Below are 21780 nucleotides of genomic sequence, written 5' to 3' on the forward strand. Positions count from 1 at the left end.
CCGAGCAGCTCCCCCTAGGGAGCACCAATCCTTTTTGTCAAGAAAAAGTATGGTTCACACCGGATGTGTATTGATTACCGGGAGTTGAACAAGTTGACGGTCAAGAACCGTTATCCATTACCGAGGATCGACAATTTGTTTGATCAGTTGCAGGGAGCGTCTTGGTTCTCCAAGATTGATCTGAGGTCTGGATATCATCAGATGAGAGTGCGTGATGTGGATGTCCAGAAGACGGCGTTCAGGACTCGTTATGGGCATTACGAGTTCGTGGTGATGCCTTTCGGGCTTACCAATGCACCAGCAGCGTTCATGGATCTCATGAACAGGGTGTGTAGACCGATGTTAGATCGTTCGGTGATCGTGTTCATCGACGATATACTGGTGTATTCGAGATCTAGAGAGCAGCACGAGGAGCATCTGAGAGAGATACTCGGGGTATTGAGGACGGAGAGGCTTTATGCCAAATTCTCCAAGTGCAGGTTCTGGTTACGGGAGGTCCAGTTCTTGGGGCATCTCGTCAACCAGGATGGGATTTTGGTCGATCCGGCCAAGATCGAGGCGGTTATGAGGTGGGAGGTGCCAAGATCACCCACCGAGATCAGGAGTTTTCTGGGATTGGTCGGCTACTATCGGAGATTTATCAGAGATTTCTCCAAGATTGTCGTGCCTCTCACCAGGTTGACCCGGAAGGGTGTTGTTTTTTCATGGGGTCCGGAGCAGCAGACCTCGTTTGAGACACTTCGCTAGAAGTTATGCGAAGCCCCTGTGTTAGCCCTCCCGGAAGGGATGGAGGATTTTGTGGTGTATTGTGACGCGTCGATATCGGGGTTGGGTGCAGTACTTATACAGAGGGGGCATGTGATAGCGTATGCATCGAGGCAGCTGAAGCCTCATGAGACGGGATATCCCACCCACGATTTGGAGTTGGGAGCAGTGGTGTTCGACCTCAAGATCTGGCGTCACTATTGTATGGGGTTCGGTGTACCATATACACGGACCACAAGAGCTTGAAGTATTTGATGGATCAGCCCAATCTGAATATGCATCAGAGGAGATGGTTGGACGTGGTAAAGGATTACGATTATGAAATCCTGTACCACCCGGGCAAAGCTAATGTTGTAGCTGATCCGTTGATTCGTAGGGCGGAGGGTGCCCCGATTCGAGGCACTTGTATGAGATTGACAGTGATGACTCCGGTATTGGACACCATTCGGGAGGCCCAGGAAGAGGTTGTGAGACCGGAGAACCGCAAGAGGGAGCGGGTGATCGGGCAGGTGCCTAAGTTCGTTACCGATAGTCGAGGGCTGATGACCTTTCAAGGTCGGATTTGGGTGTCGTATGCAGGCGGGGCACGTACCACTTTGATGGAGGAGGCGCATAGATCAAGGTTCTCGATCCATCCCGGGGCCACGAAGATGTATTTGGACCTGAAGAAAGATTATTGGTGGCCCTGTATGAAGAGGGATGTCGCGTGGTTTGTCGAGAGGTGCTTGACCTGTCGCAAGGTTAAGGCCAAGCACCAGCGTCCGCATGGCAAGTTGCAGCCGCTTGAGATTCCCCAGTGGAAGTGGGAACAGATTTCCATGGATTTCATCACCAAATTGCCGAGGACCGCGAGGGGTTGGCAGAGTTGTATGTGAGGGAGGTGGTATCGCGTCATGGGGTACCGATCTCAATTGTGTCAGATCGAGATGTACGTTTCACTTCCAGGTTCTGGAAGAAGTTCCACGAGGAGTTGGGTAGGAGGCTGCATTTCAGTACCGCCTACCACCCCCAGACGGACGGACAGAGTGAGCGGACGATTCAGACGCTCGAGGACATGCTTCGAGCATGTGTGCTGGACTTCGGACGAAGTTGGGACACGCACTTGCCGTTAGCTGAGTTTTCCTACAACAACAGCCACCACTCTAGTATTGGTATGCCTCCCTTCGAGTTGTTGTATGGGAGGAGGTGTCGGACTTCCATTTGCTAGGGAGAGGTAGGACAGCGTGTGATGGGTAGCACTGAGATAGTGCTGCAGACGATAGAGCATATACAGCAGGTTAGACAGAGGTTACTGACGGCTCAGAGCCGTCAGAAGAGTTATGCAGATCGGCGACGATCCGAGCTGGAGTTACAGGTGGGGGACTTCGTACTCCTGAAAGTGTCCCCTTGGAAAGGAGTCATCCGATTCAGGAATAGGAGCAAGCTGGGGCCCCGGTACATCAGTCCGTTCATGGTGACCGCGAGGGTGGGCAAGGTAGCATATCGGTTGGAACTACCTGCGGAGTTGAGCCAGATTCATGATACCTTCCATGTGTCTCAGTTGAGGAAGTGTATAGCCGACGAGTCGGCAGTGGTGCCGCTGGAGGACATTCAGGTGGATGCGAGCCTGAATTATGCTGAGAGGCCAATCGCGATTGTGGATCGAAAGATCAAGGTTCTGAGGAACAAGGAGGTGCCCCTGGTTCAGGTTCAGTGGCAACATCGGAGGGGGTCTGAGCTGACCTGGGAGACAGAGTCAGAGATGCGGGAGCAGCATCCGGAGTTGTTTTCAGCATGAGACTTCGAGGGCGAAGTCTGGTTCTAGTGGGGGAGAATTGTAACATCCCGAAATTCAGGTACAACTATTTAACCCTTCTCTTTTGTAAAGTTGTCAAGATTAGCCCTTGAGTGGAAATTGTAGCAAATGAGTACGCTGCGCGTACTCATGTGCTTATTTTGGACGCGGACTCGCCTAGGTACGCTGGGCGTACCCAGGGTTACGCTGGGCGTAGTTGGCCCAGTTGCAAAACCCTAATTGTGGCTTGAGGGCTATAAAAGGAATGAGATGGTCTTGTCCCCAGCCACCATCCCTCAGAGAGAAACCCTAGAAGAGCAACTTTATCGTTCTAAAGCTAGTGTGTGTGTTCTTGAGCAAGAAAGTGCCTTTGTGTGTTAGTAAAGAAGAAGAGGAGGTTCTTGTGGAGGCTAGAAGTTGGAGTACAAGCTTGAATCTAAGTTCTACAGAGGGAGGAGCTTCACTTGGAGGTATAAAGCTCAAAGCTTTCCTTGTTATTTTTGATTTGTGCTTTATAGACCATTTCTAGGGTTAAAGTCCCAAAGGTGGAGACTTTATGAGCATAAAGGACTCCATGGACCTAGATCTGTCCCATTTCCGTGATATTTGTGTTATAGATCCATAAAGTTTCCATCTTGGTCGTTGGTATGAGGTCATGCTTGAATTATGAGCTTTCTAGAGTTGGAAAATGGAATGTTATGGGTGTTAGTGACTTGTCCAGCCATGCAAAGGCTTAAAGTCACCAAGTTTATGGATTAAGAGGCTTAGAAATGGTCAGGTCTAAAAGTTGGACGTGGGTCTTAACTGTTTAAGACCTCAAGAGCTAAGGAGTCTGAAACTGGGAGTTACGCTGGGCGTAATCCCAGTACGCGCGGCGTAGGTGGTCACGTTCCCCGTTTCTGTGAGTTCGCCGGGTACACCCAGCGTACAGGCTTGGTACGCGCAGCGTAACCCGGAGAGTTGACTTTTGTTGACTTTTAGGGTTTGGTCAACAATTGGACTTTTGGGACCATTGAGCGGTAAAATGGTCTTTTAACCTTCTGAGAGGACATAGGAAGGGATTAGTCTAGCCTTGAGAGCCGTTAATGATTTGAAATAATTACTTTATGTGATTAGGCGGGGCTAGGTCGTTGTTTCGAGATACAGGGATATCGAGCACGTGAGTTACTAGACATCATACGAGGTGAGTCTTCTCACTATACTGTACCTGGAAGGGTACTTATGTGTGACCGGAAGGTCTTGTATGCTATGATGTATGTGCTATATGCGGTTATGTGATATGTATGTGCTATGTATGATTATGTATGATATGGACCGGAAGGTCAAGAGGTTACGGACCGGAAGGTCGATACGGGTAGGACCGGAAGGTCTACCGGGATTTGGGACAGGAGTCCCCTGAGACACATGGATCAGAAGATCCTACAGAGTTGTGGCCTGGAAAGGCGTATGTGTGGCATGTGGTATTTTGGGGAACTCACTAAGCATTTATGCTTACAGTTGTTATGATATCTGTTTCAGGTACTAGCGAGGACCGTGGGAAGGCGCCGGCATGATCCGTACACACTTATGGAGTTTATGTTATTGAGATTCGGGGACATGTTTTTGTTATGACACAGTGACACATTATGTTTTGTGATTATCATGTGAATGAAAGTATGATTTAAAAATGAAAATTTGTTTTGAAAATTTACGTTGTTACAGAAGAAATGCCCAACTGCTCAAGATGAAGTCATTTATTGAAGATTCATCAAGCTCATCTTGAAGCTGTGAAGTCATCAAAGATAAAAGCTGAAGCCAAGCTCCCAATGAAGATTATCAAGAAAAGCCAGCTACTTTTTAGGGGGAGCTTGTTGGGTCAATTAAGAAAAGAAAGCTATAAACCAAGGGGGAGATTGTTGGGTCAAAAATATGGTTTATACATTGCTTTTCTGAGCAATTGTATTTTTATGTAGTATTTTATGAGTTTACGGTCAGGTTTACGGCCAGGTGGGTGTTTACGGCCGTAAACCCTGTTTACGGCCCAATGGGTGTTTACGGCCGTAAACCCATTTACGGCCGTAAACCCATTTACGGCCCATGTTTCTCATGTATATATATAGGGGTGAGGGGTGTGAGGAATAGATTTGATGAACAGAAGAGAGTATACGGCCAAGAGAAAGAGAAAGGAGTTTTAGTGTGTGTAAGTGTGTGAATCTTGTGTAAGGAACTTAATTCATATCATCAATACATTCAATATTCATATTATTCTTCTTCTCCTTCTCTTCTATTTGATCTGACATCATCCGTTTGATTGGGATTCCGCACCATCAAACGGATCTGATTGATACAAAAGCAGATTAGGGACTTACAATAAGCAACCTCATAAGGAGCAAAATCGGCCACTAAGACAAGAATAAGAGGGCTAGCCAATTTTGAGTGAAAATGTTCTAATCTCAAGTTATTCCAAGAGTTGTGGTGTTGTGTGAAACATTTGAGGCATCACATTTGGGGTGCTACGCTCACAAGGTCTTAAGGAATCCAAGCAACTACAAAGGTATGTCATTCTACTAGTTTTTTATATTACAAGTACCCCATGCCATGCTAGTTAGGATGAGAACCTTGGAAAAATCAAATTTGCATGAATATTAGAGAAAACATAGATCCAAGGTTTCTAGGGTTGCATGTACACCATAGGAGTGTTAGAATGGTCAAAACCCATCAGTGGTATCAGAGCCTAGGCTTGTTTTCTTGATATTTGATGCAAACTGCTTGAAAAAATCGTTTTTTCTGTCCACTGTTCAGTGGACTCGCCGAGTCCATGGGGGGACTCGACGAGTCCAAGTGTAAATGCATCCTACTCGTCGAGTAGGTTCTTGCACTCGGCGAGTAGGAGCCCCTGTGTGCAGAATTTCGAGTTTTGATGTTGGAAATGGACTAGAATCATTACCCTTAACTGTTTTGGACTTATAAAATCTGTTTTTGATGTGGTAATGATTATGCTAATCCATTTTCAATGGTTATTATCAAAATTTTCAAGTTTTATATATGTTTATATTTTTCTTGAAATAGTTGATATGAATGTTCATGCTTATGAGTTTTAGTAAGATCATAGGAATTATTTGCAAATTGTTTGATGATGTAATTCTTGATCTAAATGTTATTGATGGAGTCCATAATTTGTCCTCACGTTATGGATTACCAAAGGTCATTTCTTTAAAGAGTCATTAAAGAACCATAGGTTACATAAAATGAAGAATCTTCATTTTAATATACCATTAAACTCATAAGTTATGAAGTTGAAAAGTCTTGAATAGTTTCAAAACTTGCCCTCAAGTTTCGGAATTTGTAAAGTCACTTTAGAAAACATTACTTCCAAATCTTAGACTTTTAAAAGTTAAATTTCAAACCTTATACTTTATAGTATTATAAGTTAATAATATATATATGTATAAGAACAAAGTTAGTCTTACCGTTAGTAGGCATCATTCACGAAGCCGGTCTATAAGGGGGGTATAAGGTTACTGCCTATAAAATGGCAGTTTAATGGGTGTCCACTCTCACCCAGCGCGTCCTTGACTGGTGGAGGGTTGTTAGCCGAACGGGTTTGATAGGACTATAATTCTCCCTTCATTAAAAGTATAATGATAAATACTAAGTAACTAAACACTTATAAATTCTCAATCTTAGTTACTTAGGAAAATGTGAATTTGGTGCTAACCCATGAAATTGCACTTTGTACCTTACCAAGTCGTTGGTGGAGCGTGTGTGGGTAACCGGCACACTAACATGGACTAGTAAGAGTGGCAAATGGTGACTTAATGTTTATCATAGATCGGTGGAGCGTGTGTGGGTAACCGGCACATTGATTAGGTGATAAAATTAAGGGTACCAAGTTAATTTGCATGGTTATTCACACCTTGTTGTGATCCTCGACATCCCAGTCAAAACTTGAGAGGGCACAATCGAGATTTAAACATGCCATTGAAAACTTCAATGAATCTCAAAAGATCTAGGAGTTTCAATCCAATTAAAACATAATTCCCATTTCGTTTTTTCATGGTGGAAACTGATGAATCGTCATTCTCCTACCTTCAAATATTTTATAGCTTGGATTATGGCATCCCTCTTCCAAGTTATAAAATATTGTGTTGGGTCCTAGCTTTAATATTTCATATTGGGTGTTGTATTAAGGACTTAAATCAACTAACTTGAATTTCTCCCATTGTAGATGTCTAGATCAGACAACTATGATCTTCCCAAATCTCTTGGAACAAGCTTTTCTAATGAAGATGATGTCCTGCGATTGGATCATGGAAATCATACTTCTCTTCCTCCACCTCCTCCAATTATTCACCCTGACCCACAAGCTCAAAGACTTGAAAAATTCAAGGTCACTCAAGCCCTCCTTGCAATGAAACATGAAGATGGAAGGCATGTGTTCTCACGTCTTAGAGATTAAGTCACATATCGACAGGTTGAGATTGTTGGGTGTCGAATTCTCAAGGAAGTTGGTTGTTGACTGGGTTCTCCAATCACTTCCTGAGTCGTATAGTGAGTTCATTAAGAACTACTATGTGACAGACCACGACATGACCCTCATTGATCTTACTTATTTGCTTGTTTTTGCTGAATCAGAAATGATTTGGCGCACTGGAAAAGTAAAATTAGGTGGAAGATCTACTTCTCAAACTTCCATGGACATTGACAGTGGTAACATTGGAAGTCCGAAAAAACTTTCTCCTCCCAATGGAAAGGGATCGACTTTAGTCAACCCGGTTGACCAAAAGGTAAAGGGATAGGCTAAGTCTGTGATAGTCTCGTGTACCATTCCCAAAGAGTCTATATGTTTTTATTGTAAAGATAAGGGACATTGGTTGTTAAGCTTCCCTGACTACCTGAAAGATCTGAGAGAAGGAAGAATCAAAAAGTTTGACTCTGCTTCAGGTAAGTACACTATCTAACTCTGGTAAGTTTCTAATTGTTGATTCTTAATACATGATGTGACTAGGTTGCATTTTGATGTTTGGCAGGATCAAGCAAAGGGAAGGAAACTTAAAGGAAGAGTATGTTGAATCTGATCGCGAAGATGGATTTCAATCGCATGGTTCGAAGATCGGATTTTTGAGCTGCTGCTTAGGAGTTATGATAGATTGCTAGGAAATATGTAATAGCATAGTTTTCATTTAAAGTTGCATTGTAAGGAAAAAGTTTTGTCTTAGTTTTATAAATAAATAAAATTTTGTTTTATTTTATCTCCTTGCAATGGCATTTATGAAAAATTGATGTTTGTAGGTTTCTAGCAATATTGGAAATATGAATTTGACTTTTTTTTTCTTTTGTGGTAGTGTCTAAATTTACCAAATAAGGAAAGATTCTCGTCACCCAAGTTTCAATTGGATAGAAACTTGGAATCATGCAAGTTGTATTGTATGATGAAAGAGAATTTTCATCTTTGGAAAATTAAGACTAATTCCTTGTTCACATGTGTATGTGAGTCAAGTGAAGGACTAACGGATCGAGTATACATTCTTGTGCACTGGTCAAGTCCACCACAAAGATCGATAAGACTATTCGTCATAATTTACTAAAGTTTAGTAAATATGGTTATACTAACAAGTTTAAATATAATTCTAAAACATTGGAAAAGTTTCAATGAATGGCAGAACGAATGAGAAGAATCAAATTAGGCAAAAAGATAAAAGTTTCTCAAATCTAAAAAGATGGGAGAGTACTTTACTATCATGTTTTATGATCATCTTAATGATTAAGAAACCATATCACAATTGATCCTCTAAGGACATCTTAGTACATTCCTATGGCTAAGAAGAGGAATCATGAATTGTTGAAATGGTTAAATCAAGAAGATGAGTCATACTTCGTTCCATAAACAATTCTTAGAGTCATACTCCAAGATTGTAACTTGAGTGACATATCTTAAAGAAGGTTTATAACACTTGTCAAATGTAGAGTAAAATGGTTTCTACTCTTGTACATTTGAAATTGGTAAGTTGTGATGTTTTGGACAAAACAAAGATCAACTAAGGCCAAATGTGTGAAGTGTTTGTCTTGATAAAAATCCACACCATCTCTCGAATATTTGTTTGTCATGGAATGGTTCTTGGCAAGAGAGTCTTATATGTCAAGAGGACAGTGGCAAGAAAGTAAGAATGAGCAAGTTCAGTCCATATGAGTTTGAATTTGTCACTAACCTTGTCTGGTGATTATGGCTTTGACAAATTCACATGGATAGGAACACATACATCATAGAAATCTAAGTTTCATAAGGTTTCTCTCCGATTCATGAAAATGATGGTGAGGAAACACTTTCACTAAGTAGATTCTAAGTAGATAGCAATTGTGATATTTGCATTCTCAAAGTCGTTAATGGAGCGTGTGTGGTTAACCGGCACACTAACATGGACTTGTGAAAAATAGCAAAGGTCTAAACAATTGAGACTATGATTACGACATCCCTTTTCATAGTTCTAAAAATTGTTTAGACACACATGTGAGCTATCTAAGGAAAGGTGTATGATTTTGATAAAGTCTTATCAAAGAATCTCGTATCAGAAATCTGAACTTTGGTAAGAAAGTCAATAAAGTATTGATTTCTAGAAGTCCAGCTGATTTATGGATACATGTCAAAGCTAGTGGGAGCATAAGTGTTATGCTAAAAGTAATTATTATACTATTGGGAGCATAATCAATTATGATAAGTGTTGCAATTTAGCAATGTTAATTATAGAAAACAAAAGGTTTCAATTGGGAAAAGTTGTTTTGCTATAGTTAAGGGAGAGGAAATTATACTTCATTTCAATTCTAAAAGCTTAGATCAAGATATTAATCATCTTTAGTCAAGGATATATATATGAATTATATGTTGGAATGGTTCAACATAAGGAAATCTATATATATTGCGTTCTCAAAATTCGATTATGATTACGTCATCCCTCTTCATAGTCGAATTATGAAAACATGGCAAATAAAAAATATTGTAGCAAAAGGCTGGTCTAGGATCATGTCTTGATGTGAGACATCATGAATCATGTCCCATATGATTCGGGTATAGGATCGATTACATGTGCTATAATATTTATCATTTCTAAATTTTCCAAATGCCTAGGGTATTAAGAGGGAAAAAGTACTAGAACTGGATATGACTAAAATGATTAAGCAATTGTCAAGGACAATCTGAGGTTTACCAAAGATTGGTTGCTCATGGACAGTTGGAAGTATAGTGTTAATTTTGAAAGGACCATATTGACATAATCTGAAAGGAGGCAACTCTAGTTCAGAAGTGATAGTCAAAATGGAATATGGAAATGTTCCCATAGGTGGAAGTTATTCATTAAATCTGTGTAAGATTAGAAAAAAAAACTTAAAGCAGGAAGGATGTTCAAAGGAATGTGCTTTGAATTTGAGACTTCGTTTCCATGGAATTGATCTCCATTGGAATACTCTGTAATGTATGTTGAAAAGTCTTTGTGACTTTGTGCATAGTCATTACAAGAGGAACAATGCATATAAGTTTAGAATCTAACAGATTTCGGTAATGGCAGGAATTTCGAATTCTTACATTTACGATAAGGATTTGGGATTGTGAAATGAGCATCATTGGAATCATGTTCAATTGGTCTATTTCACAAAGTAAGGATCATAGACAAACATAGTGTGTATACTTGGAGTATGGCATAACTATTGTTTGGACAAACATAGTGTGCATGCTTGGAGCATGACATGACTATTGTTTTAATTCAAGTACTAGGTTGATAAATCAAAACTTTATACAATGAATAATGTGTAATCAATATGGTGTTTAAATAAAAGTTGTTTTATTTACTCTCAAAGGTGCTTGGGGCCATATAGAATTAGTATTATTCTTGTGTTTCACTTTGCATGTTTTGACTTCCTGAATAACTAGATTATTCAAACCCTCCACAGTCAGTCATATGTTGGAAGTAGGTATGAATCAATACTGTCATGAATTGGGCTTGTAGATGTCTAAGATATTAGACATAGCAAAAGTTGCTACAACATTCATGAGTGCTCATAAGTTCTGAGTATTGGATTCAATCCACGCTCACTTGTATCACTTCATGGAATTTATCTCGAGTGATCGTGAGACGGTAATATCATATATGTCTTCAAACCTAGAGATATGAGTTGTTGATTATGAGTTGGTTGTGCATTGATTGTAAGAAAACTCATCGGTAAGTCGATGTTATAAAACGTGCTTTTGTGTATAATTCAACAAGTAGTTAGTACAAGCATATAAGTCAAAGTTTATATGTTCCTTCTAGTCCTTGGAGGATTAGCAGCAATATCTGGGCCCCTCGATGATTTTTTTTTGACCTATGTACCGGGCCCGGTCAGAACCAAATTGATGTGTTCAGTTTAGTTCTATGTCAAACAAATCGAAAATCGGGAAACAAATGGCCGGACAATAAGTATGACATTGTTCCATGTATTTGTCTGGCTGATATCTAGAACAGAGGACTATATGATCACTTATCTTAAATGGCGCATCATCATCTTAATTCCGCGAGACTTTGAAAGAGCTACGATTGTTGGTCGGTTCTTGAAGTCATACCTATAGTTATTAGACTTATCCAAGTGGGAGACTGTTGGATAAGGTGTCTAAGTCCATAACTATATTTAGTATGCACTTGACCCGAATTGGCATGGTCCATTTGGGTTGCATGGCATCATAACAATTGGATAGACAAAATGAGAAAAGGACACTTATGGTTTGTTAATATATTATACGTTCTAATATATTAATATGAAATCATATTATTTAATTAGTATTGATCAAGAATTAATTTGGAATTAGTTTTGTGATAAAAAAGAGACTAATTAAATATATGGGGTTTGATTTGTAAATCACTCATTCTTATATAGTGGGCTTATGGTCCATGATTCACTCGATTGGGCTAGGACCCATTGGGTGCTCCATGGATGCTCCATGGAGGTTAAAACCCATGGATCATGGGGAAAATGAAAAACCATGCATATTAGGGTTTACATGGTATAACCCTACATGTGGCACACTATATAAGCAACCTCATCAGGAGCAAAATCGGCCACTAAGACAAGAACAAGAGGGCTAGCTGATTTTGAGTGAATGTGTTCTAATCTCAAGTTATTCCAAGAGTTATGGTGTTGTGTGAAACATTTGAGGCATCACGTTTGGGGTGCTAGGGTCACAAGGTCTTAAGGAATCCAAGCAACTACAAAGGTATGTCATTCTACTAGTTTTTTATATTACAAGTACCCCATGCCATGCTAGTTAGGATGAGAACCTTGGAAAAATCAAATTTGCATGAATATTAGAGAAAACATAGATCCAAGGTTTCTAGGGTTGTCACAACCAGGAAATTCTAATGTTTTTGTAAACATTAACAAGGATAACATTTGTGACTAAAACTTGAAAGCATGCATGATGTTTATTCAATGACAACAAAATTCTATCAAACACTCTATACAAACACTTTAAATAGTCAACAAAGGATTGGAAACCCTAAAAATCCTGGTTTAAGTCCAATATGGACTAGGATTTTCTTATTGGGCCTAATGGACCAATAAGCCTCCAATTTGACTAATTTGGGCTTAGAAACCTTAATTGGGCTCTATTTTAACCCACCTTCATAAGATTTCACATTTTGGGCCATATTGGGCCTAAAAGGGAATAAACTACTCCAATAAGCCTTATTGGGCCATAACTAACCTAATTAGCTTTAATGGGCCATAAAACCCATTCTCTTATGCGAATTGGGTCGTGAACCATCCAAAGGAGCCCAATGGGCCGAAAACCTTATCCATGAACCTCATAGTTTCGAACATAGGCTAGAAGTGGGCCAAAATTAATCCATACCTTCTTTCACTAGGCCCATTTCGGCCCAAGTAAAAAAAAAGGAAGAATAAAAAGAATTAAAAGGAAATTAGGAGAATTAAGGAGGGTTAGCCACCTCCTTATTACATGGTGGATTTCCATGCATGTCATTTCACTCCTTCTCTCCTCTCTTCTTCTTCTTCTCGGCCGAGGATCACAACCACACCACCATCTTCAAAAATTTCTCTTCAAACTCTCTCAAGAACATCTCCTTCCTCCCTCCATATTTTCGAGAATCATAAGAGCTTCAAGAAGGTTTTCATCCAAAAATCACTTCAAGTTACATACTAGTGGTAAGATCTTGCAAACATACTTTCTTTATACACTTAATCACTCTTCTTACCACCTTAAATTCTTGATCATACTCCCTAGAACTTTTCAAATTCGAAGGTCTCTTCAAGGAGCTTGCTAGGGCTGAAAAACCATACAAAACTCCTTCATCTTTGCTTCAAAACCGAAACAACAAACCCAAGGTGAGTTCATACCCCTTTTTTTCGGTTTTTACTTGTCTTTGGGGGGAGAATACAAGTGCTATGTGTTGATCTATGTGTGTATGCTTGTTATATGTGATTTCTTTGGTTTGTGTTGTGAAAATATGATATTATTTGCTATATCTTGAAATCTATGGCTAAAGTGTGAAGGATACATAAACAAATAACTTAATAAACAACATACTTCAAAGATCTAAGAGTCTTTAGGCTTAAGAAGTGAAAACAAAGTCAAAAATCCTTATAAGTGTCATTTTTGCAAAAATAATAAAGATTTGGGTAAAATATGATATTTTCGGTTTTATAAGGATAAAATAGTATTATTTACATATAAATCTGACTTTTATGGAAATAACACTTTTCTAGGGGTCAAAAACATAAAATATAGCTTATTGGGCTTACATTTGGGCCTCACGGGTTTTTGGGCCCAAAGTTGCAAAAAATGAAGAGTTTTGGGGGCTGAAGTGGTAAACTTATCAAAATATGAGTCTAAAACGTGAATAAACTATTTTAGGGGCTGAAAATGACTTTGATGCAAAAAAAATTGACTAAAAATGCAAAGTTTTTGATTTTGGGGTCAAAATTGTAAAACTTACGGAATTTGAGTCAAAAGTGTAAACTTTTTACAAATAAGGGCTGGAAATGGCAAATACAATAGTTTTGGGCTGAAATTATTATTTAAATAAAGTTTGGGTCGAAAATGTCAAGAAAAATGGTTTAAGGACCAAAAATGTCAATTTTCATAAAAAAGGACTAAAAGTGCCATTTTTATAGATAAAGGGGCTGCAATGGTCAAACTAAATGTTTTTGGGCTGAATAGGCAAATATTAAATTATTGGGTTAAAAATATCAAGTTTATAACGCTTGGTTTTTAAAAATGTTTATATATGTTTATATATATATATATATATATATATATATATATATATATATATATATATATATATATATATATATATATATAACCAAGCTTCGTTATAAATCAAACGTTAAAGTATTTTAACACTTCGAATAAACATTTAGCTTACAACAAATACCTACACTACGAACTTAAAATCGATAAACTATAAATGATTCAATGATTGGGCTCAAAAATCTTTTGTTCGTGCTATTGGGTCGTTGTGGCCCAATATCATGATTATTGGGCCCAATATATTCACACATGTTTATTGGGCTTCCGGTGATCCAACTACATACCCAATGGGCATTTCTGAGCTTTAACATGCTATTGGGCCTTAGTGGTCCATTTGCATTGCTAATAAGACCCTAAACATTCATAATATGCTTAATGGGCTATAACGTGTTCGTAGCGTACTCGACAGTCTATAATAACATACATAATTAGTGGACCATCGTTGTCCTCTTTCTTATCTGTTAAGCTTACTTCACATTCACGTAAACATCATTCGGGTTGTAAAACAAGGTTATTCAATTTCATTGGGATTTAGTGAGAAATAACGGGCGGCATTAATAAGTGTCGGTCGTAGCCTGTAGTTATAATCAGAGTCTCCTGGAGGGAGAGCGAGAGTTTGTGTATAGATCTATACGGGGGTGACTCCCCCACACCTGAGCTGTTTGCTACAGTTAGACTCGGCCAGTCTAGGGTGACAAAATCTTAATTCAAAACCGGCATTAGATAAAATGCCAAGACAGGCGAATTAGTTATTATTATGCATGGTTATAACGACTCACATAGAGATTTATTACCATCTAAGTAATCATGGGAAATCATATTCATACGCTGCGACAATGCAAAGTGATTATACAATAATACAAAACTATCATACTATTTATATCGGAAAACATCGGGTTTTCCGGGGAACAACATTATTCACTTTTACTTACAACAACTATAATACAAGGAACTATTATGAAAGGCATTTCACTTTTACATGTTTTGAAATCATATACACGTATACTTATGGATCATCACACTTTTTTTTTGTAAACAATTTTTGTTACAGAAAATATCGGATTTTCTGGGTTTCACAAACATTACAAAACATTTTCACATCAAACCTGCTTATGAACTCACCAACATTATATATGTTGACCGTTTTCAAAATAACTTGTGTTCTCAGGTAACCGTTAGAATGAAGAATTATCAAGCGTGTTTCTGAAACATCTTTTGTGTGATGTCAATCGATAAAGAATTTATGTTATGGATTATGTAATGTAAACAATGTACTTGATGTGAATAATGACGGTTGTAATGTATTAATGCATGGTGATGTTTATGTTATGTTTCATGTATATTCATTGTGATGATATTTCAATTTAAGTCACACGAGCCCTTGGACATTTCCGCCGTCTGGTTCGGGGGTGTGACAAGGGTTGCATATACACATTAGGAGGATTAGAATGCTCAAAACCCATCACTAATATCATGCTCTCTGATGCCGCATGACCTCGCTAAAAGAGTTGGGAACTAGGAAGTAAGGCGACTAGGGGTACGAGAGAGTTCCAGAGGATTCTGGGTGAAATTGTGTGAAGAAATAAGCTGAAAATGAGTCCTACTTATAAGTGGGAAAAGGGGACGTGCCGCGCACCTTGTCTAGGCGTGTCACACCTCTAGTCAGGGGTGTTGGCGTGGTTACAGTCAGAGGCTACCATGTGTTCAATTTTGGGTGGGCTGTCAGTGCGTGCCACCCACCTTGTCGACGGGCGCCCACGTGCATGCGGACTCTTTAGTTTTTCAAAAATTCATATCTTCTTTATACAAGCTCCGTTTTCGACGTTGTTTATATCCACGCGTAGCTATCGATGAGTACTACAACTTTAGTTTAGACTCCGTTGGTAAATTTTCAATTTATTTTTAAAGTTATACTTTTAACAGGCTTAGACTGTTAAAGTCCGTATAAAAAACATAACACTCACATGCGACCTCCGTTCTCGAATGTATTTATATCGACGAATTCCTATTCACAAGATCTTCTATTCTCTTTTATATTATTTTTCAAACAAGCGATGGATTTAATTTCATTTTTTGTCGATAAATCATAACTTCCTCTTACGAAGTCAGATTTTGGCGTTCTTTATATGTACGAGTTCTCTTTTACGATCACTACGAATCCGTTTAGAATATATATCCTAAATAATCTTTTATTTTTAATATTTATTTTAGCCTTATTATTTTACGTTTTACCATAAGTTTCTACACAATTATCATATACGCCTAATATCTATAAAATTCACATAAAGACACACACACACACACACACATACATACATACATACATATATATATATATATATATATATATATATATATATATATATATATATAATTAAATAATTATCTTTCTTTTATTCATAGAAGATTTCAATCGTCGAACAACATGAGTACCGATTCATAACCATGTTTAGCGAAAAACGTGGGCATTACATCAAGTGTGGTCGGGATTCTTTTCGCTTCGATTATCTTGGCCTCCCGGTGGGGTCCAACATGAAGCTTTCTAGATATTGGGATCCAATTTTCACTAAAATAATATCGAAACTACGTGCTTGGATAGCAAATAACTTGTCATTTGACAGGAGATTAACACTTGTTAAATTGGTGTTAACTAGCATACCTCTCTATTATCTCTCACTTTTTATATCTCCAAAAAAAAAATATTTATGTTCTTGAAGGTTTGAGAAGAATATTTTTGTGGGTGGGTATGGCCCACAGAAAAAGTTATGTTGGGTGGCGTGGGAGAAAATCATGCATCCTAAGAAGTAAGGAGGGATTAAAGTGGGTAGTTTTAGAATTTTTAACCTTGTTGTGCTTGCTAAATGGCCTTTGAGGTTAAGGTAGAGGTGAACTCTTTATAGTCAATTGCATTATTGGTTTTCATAACCTTATTGTTTGAAAAAAACGGGTCTGGTTATAGTGGAGATCCGGTTATCCCTTGGACCGTGTAAACACTTTCCAAACTGATATTTTTACCTTATGCACGGGTTACAAGAAACTCAGCCTAGGATAATCGCAAGGGGACACTTAAGAATCAAGGCACAGAAAACATAAGCTAAATTGCTAGAAGATTTTGAGTTCGTATGAGGAAAATGAGATCTAAAAGGTCGATCGTTTCTCCTCAAGAGGAGAGTTGTTTATATAGAAATCGAGAAGTAGGGTTTCGTTTTTAGGGTTGGCCGTCATGGGTTCCTTTGGAAACAAGTCAAGTTAATCCGGAATAAATGAGGAAATTAATGGTTTCCAAAACTGACAATCTTAGTCAGTTTTACCAGCCAAGGGCTTTGCCCCTTGGACCCTACTTGGGGCGATGCCCCTAGATCCCGCCAAAAGGACGCTGCCCTCGGACCCCCAGCATGTCGTCGAACCGGCTTCTAATTCGATCTTATACATGCGTGCACTCTACACATACCCAAACATATATTAGAATACAAATTATGAAGCCCATTAGCTCACATTTAAGTTCTATTTACACAAAATGTCCTGGTGACACTAAAATCACCAACAATTCTCCCCCATTTTATTGTAAACCATGAAAAAACATAATATTATCAAAACAAAAGCAAACCAGTGCATAATAAAAATTTCGTAACGAATGAATTTCCACTTAGTATCATACTCTTACAAATACTGGAGAATCAGGGTGTTCTAAGAATTGAACCCATCAACCCATTTGAATACCAGAAAGTAAAATACATACTAGTTTATTTAAATTTCTAGCAAAATACAACTTGACACTATTATTAAACCGCGTGTCCTAATCCTCTCATGATCGTATCAAGGACATGATGGGTTTTGAGCATTCTAACACTCCTAAGGTGTACATGCAACCCTAAATACCTTGGATCTATGTTTTCTCTATTATACATGCAAACTTTTATTTTCCAAGGTATTACCCTAACTAGCATACAAAACTTTGATACTTGGGTAATAAAACAAGTTAGATAACATACCTTTTGTTGTAGCTTGTTGCCCTTGATGTATTTGGCCTTTAAGAACTTAACACCAATAGTGTGAATGCCTCAAATGGAATCACAACACATCTAGGACGACATTTTGAGAGAGAATCTTGAACCCAAAATTGTCCATGAACTCCAAGAACTAGTAGTGTACGATTTTGGCTATGGAGTCACATATTTATATGTGGGATTCCAAGGGTCATGGGTTAACCCTAATCCATACCCATGGGTTTATGATCCATGGTTCATGTGGCCCAACTCTTTATGTATCCATACATAAACTTAGTTCAACGTAGATCATAAGCCCAACATATAAATATAGCTAATTTACACAATTATTCCCCATTGATTTAATTAGTCTCTTTTGATCACTAAATTAATTCCAAACCAATTCTTCATCAATACTAATTAAATCATATGATTTCATATTAATATATTAGAACTTATAATATATTAATAAATCATAAATAACCTCTTCTCAAAAGTCCATCCTAACAAATTGTCTTGGTGATATGCAACGCAAATGGACCATGCTACTCTCGGGTCAAGTACATACCAATTATAGTTATGGGCTAAGACACCTAATCCAACTGTCTCTCACTTGGATAAGTCTAATAACTATTATTGCAAGTACGACTCCACAACCCGACTAGCAATCGTAGCTCTTAAAAGCCGTTGTCGAACTCTGATCTAGTCAATGACGCGTCCATTAGATAAGGGATCATATATTCCTCCATTCTACAAGATATCATATGGACTGAGACATGGATTATGATCATTCTCTCTGTTCATCTGTTTTTTCCAAATTTCCGCTTTATAACGACCGACTAATTGAACAAATCAAATCAGTCCAGGCTCAGCCGAGCGCTTAGGGTTGTCATCACTAAATCATCGAGGGGCCCACAGATATCGCTTTTATCCCTACAAGGGTAAAAGGAATGGATAAACTTCGACTCAAATGCTTGCTTGTGTTTACTCATCAAATCACACACAACAATATGTTTTATAACACCAAGTTACTAGTGCGTTTACATATGTCAATGTGCAACCGACTTGTAACTACAACTCACACGTCTTGGTTTCAAGAATATAAGATACTATCTTCTCATGATCACTCGTGATAAAATCCATGAAGTGATACAAATGAGCGTGGGTTTAATCCAATACTCGAATCTTATTCCAGGAGCACTCATGAGCACTGCAGCTATGTCCTAGACAAACTACACACCCATTCATGATAGTCTTGCCTCAATACCTACTTCCAAAGTATGATCGACTGTGGATGGTTTGAATAACCTAGTTATTTGGTAAGTTAATACATACAAAGTGAAACACAAGAATAATACTAATCCTATATGGCCCCAAAACTTTTGAGTCATATTGATTACTCATTATTGATTATATAATGTTTTGAATAATCAACTTAATACTTGAATTAAAACAATAGCTATGCCATGCTCCAAGCATGCACACTACGTTTGTCTAAACAATAGTTATGCCATGCTCCAAGCATGCACACTATGTTTGTCTGTGGTCCTTACTTTGTGAAATAGATCAATTTAACACATCTTCAATGAAACTCATTTCACAATTCTAAATCTTTATCACCAGTGTAAGAATTATAAATTCTTGTCACTCCCAAAATGTGTTAGATGCAATGATTCCTTTGTAATGTCTAGGTATCAAAAGTCACAGAGACTCGACCAACGATATTACAAAGTATTCCTTTGGAGATTGTTGCAAGACAATTCCATGGAAGCGAAGTCTCAAATTCAAAGTACATTCCTTTGAACATCCTTCTTGCATTAAGTTTTCTAATCTTTCACAGATTTAAAGAATAACTTCCACTTGTGGAAACATTTCCGTATTCCCATTTTGACTATCACTTCTGAACAAGAGTTACCTCTTCTCAGAGTATGTCAATATGGTCATTTCCAAAATTTTAAAATATACTTCCAACTGTCCATGAGCAACCAATCTTTGGTAAACCTCAGATTGTCCTCGACAATTGCTTAACCATTTTAGTCATATCCGGTTCTAGACCTTTTTCCCTCTTAATGCCCTAGGCATTATATTTGGAAAATTTAGAACGGATGAATATTATAGCACATGTAATCGTTCCTATATCCGAAGCATATGGGACACGATTCATGATGTCTCACATAAATACATGATACTAGACCATTCTTTTGCTATAATATTTCTATTCCTATTTGCCATGTTCTCATAATTCGAATTATGAAAAGGGATGCCGTAATCATAATCGAATTTAAGAACACAAATAATATTTCCATATATATAATTTCCTTATGTTGAACCATTCCAACATAACATTCATATATATATATATATATATATATATATATATATATATATATATATATATATATATACTTGACTAAATTTGATTAAAATCTCAATCTAAGCTTTTAGATTTGAAATGAAGTATGAATTCCTCTCCCTTAATTATAGCAAAACAACTTTTCAAACCCTGCAACTTGGCGAATTGAAACCTTTGTTTTCTATAATTAACATTGCTAACTTGCAACACTTACCATATTTGATTATGCTCCCACTAGCATAATAATTACTTTACTAGCATAACACTTATGCTCCCACTAGCTATGACTTGTACCCAGAAATCAGCTGGACTTCTAGAAATCAATACTTATTGACTTTCATTACCAAAGTTCAGATTTCTGATACGAGATGCTTTGATAAGACTTTATCTAGGCTTTTCAAACTCATACACCTTTCCTTAGATAGCTCACATGTGTGTCGAAGGAATTTAAGAACTTACAACAATAAGTCTCAAGTGTTTAGACTTTTTCTCATTCCTCACAATTCGAATTATGAAAAGGTATGCTGTAATCATAATCAAATTTGAGAATACAAATATCACAATTGCTATCTCCTTAAAATCGACTTAGTGAAAGCGTTTCCTCACCATCATTTTCATGAATCAGAGAGAAACCTTATGACACTTCGATTTTATGGTGTATGTGTTCCTATCCATGTGAATTTGTCAAACCATAATCAAAAGACAAGGTTAGTGACAAATCCAAACTCATATGGATTGAACTAGTTCAATCTTAATTTCTTGCCACTTGGCAGCGCAAGGGCCTACCATTGCTTCCAGGTTGTCATGCAAACAATTGAGTACTCATAGAACTCACATACATAGTCAACTTTAACTGGAATGGGCACAGAAATAAGAATATGTCAACACGATAGGTTACAAACCTCAAGTCGTGTGCTAGTGTTTAACAATAGGTTTACTCTTGATTAGTTCTCGAAACTTTCAAGATCTTTAAGACTCCCACTGACGTCTTGACATATAAGATTCTCTGTCAAGAACCATTCCTTGACAAAACAAATATTCAAGAGTTAGTGCAGATTCTTATCAAGACAAACACTTCACACAATTGGCCTTAGTTGGTTTTTGTTTTATCAAAACATCACAACTTACCAATTTCAAATGTACAAGAGTAAAAAAAAACTTTTACTCTACATTTGATAAGTGTTTTAAACTTTTCTTAAGATTATGTCACTCAAGGCTCAATCATGGAGTATGACTCTAAGACTTGTTTTGGAACGAAGTATGACTCATCTTCTTGATTTAACCCTTTCAACAATTCATGATTCCTCTTCTAAGCCATACAAATGCACTAAGATATCCTTAGAGGATCAATTGTGACATGGTTTTCATTATCATTAAGATGATCATAAAACACGATACTCAAGTACTCTCCCATCTTTTCAGATTGGAGAAACTTTTATCTTTCTGCCCAATTTGATTCTTCTCAATCGTTCTGCCATACATTGAACCTTTTCCAATGTTTCAGAATTATACTTAAACTTGTAAGCACAACCATATTTACTAAACTTTAGTAAATCATGACGAATAATTTTATTGTTCTCTGTGGTGGACCCGACCAACGCACACCTAGTGTACCCGATCCCCTAGTCCT

Source organism: Lactuca virosa, chromosome 4 (assembly GCF_052849685.1).
Source record: "Lactuca virosa cultivar CGN04683 chromosome 4, Lactuca_virosa_CGN04683_v6, whole genome shotgun sequence".
In the NCBI taxonomy this organism is placed as follows: domain Eukaryota; kingdom Viridiplantae; phylum Streptophyta; class Magnoliopsida; order Asterales; family Asteraceae; genus Lactuca; species Lactuca virosa.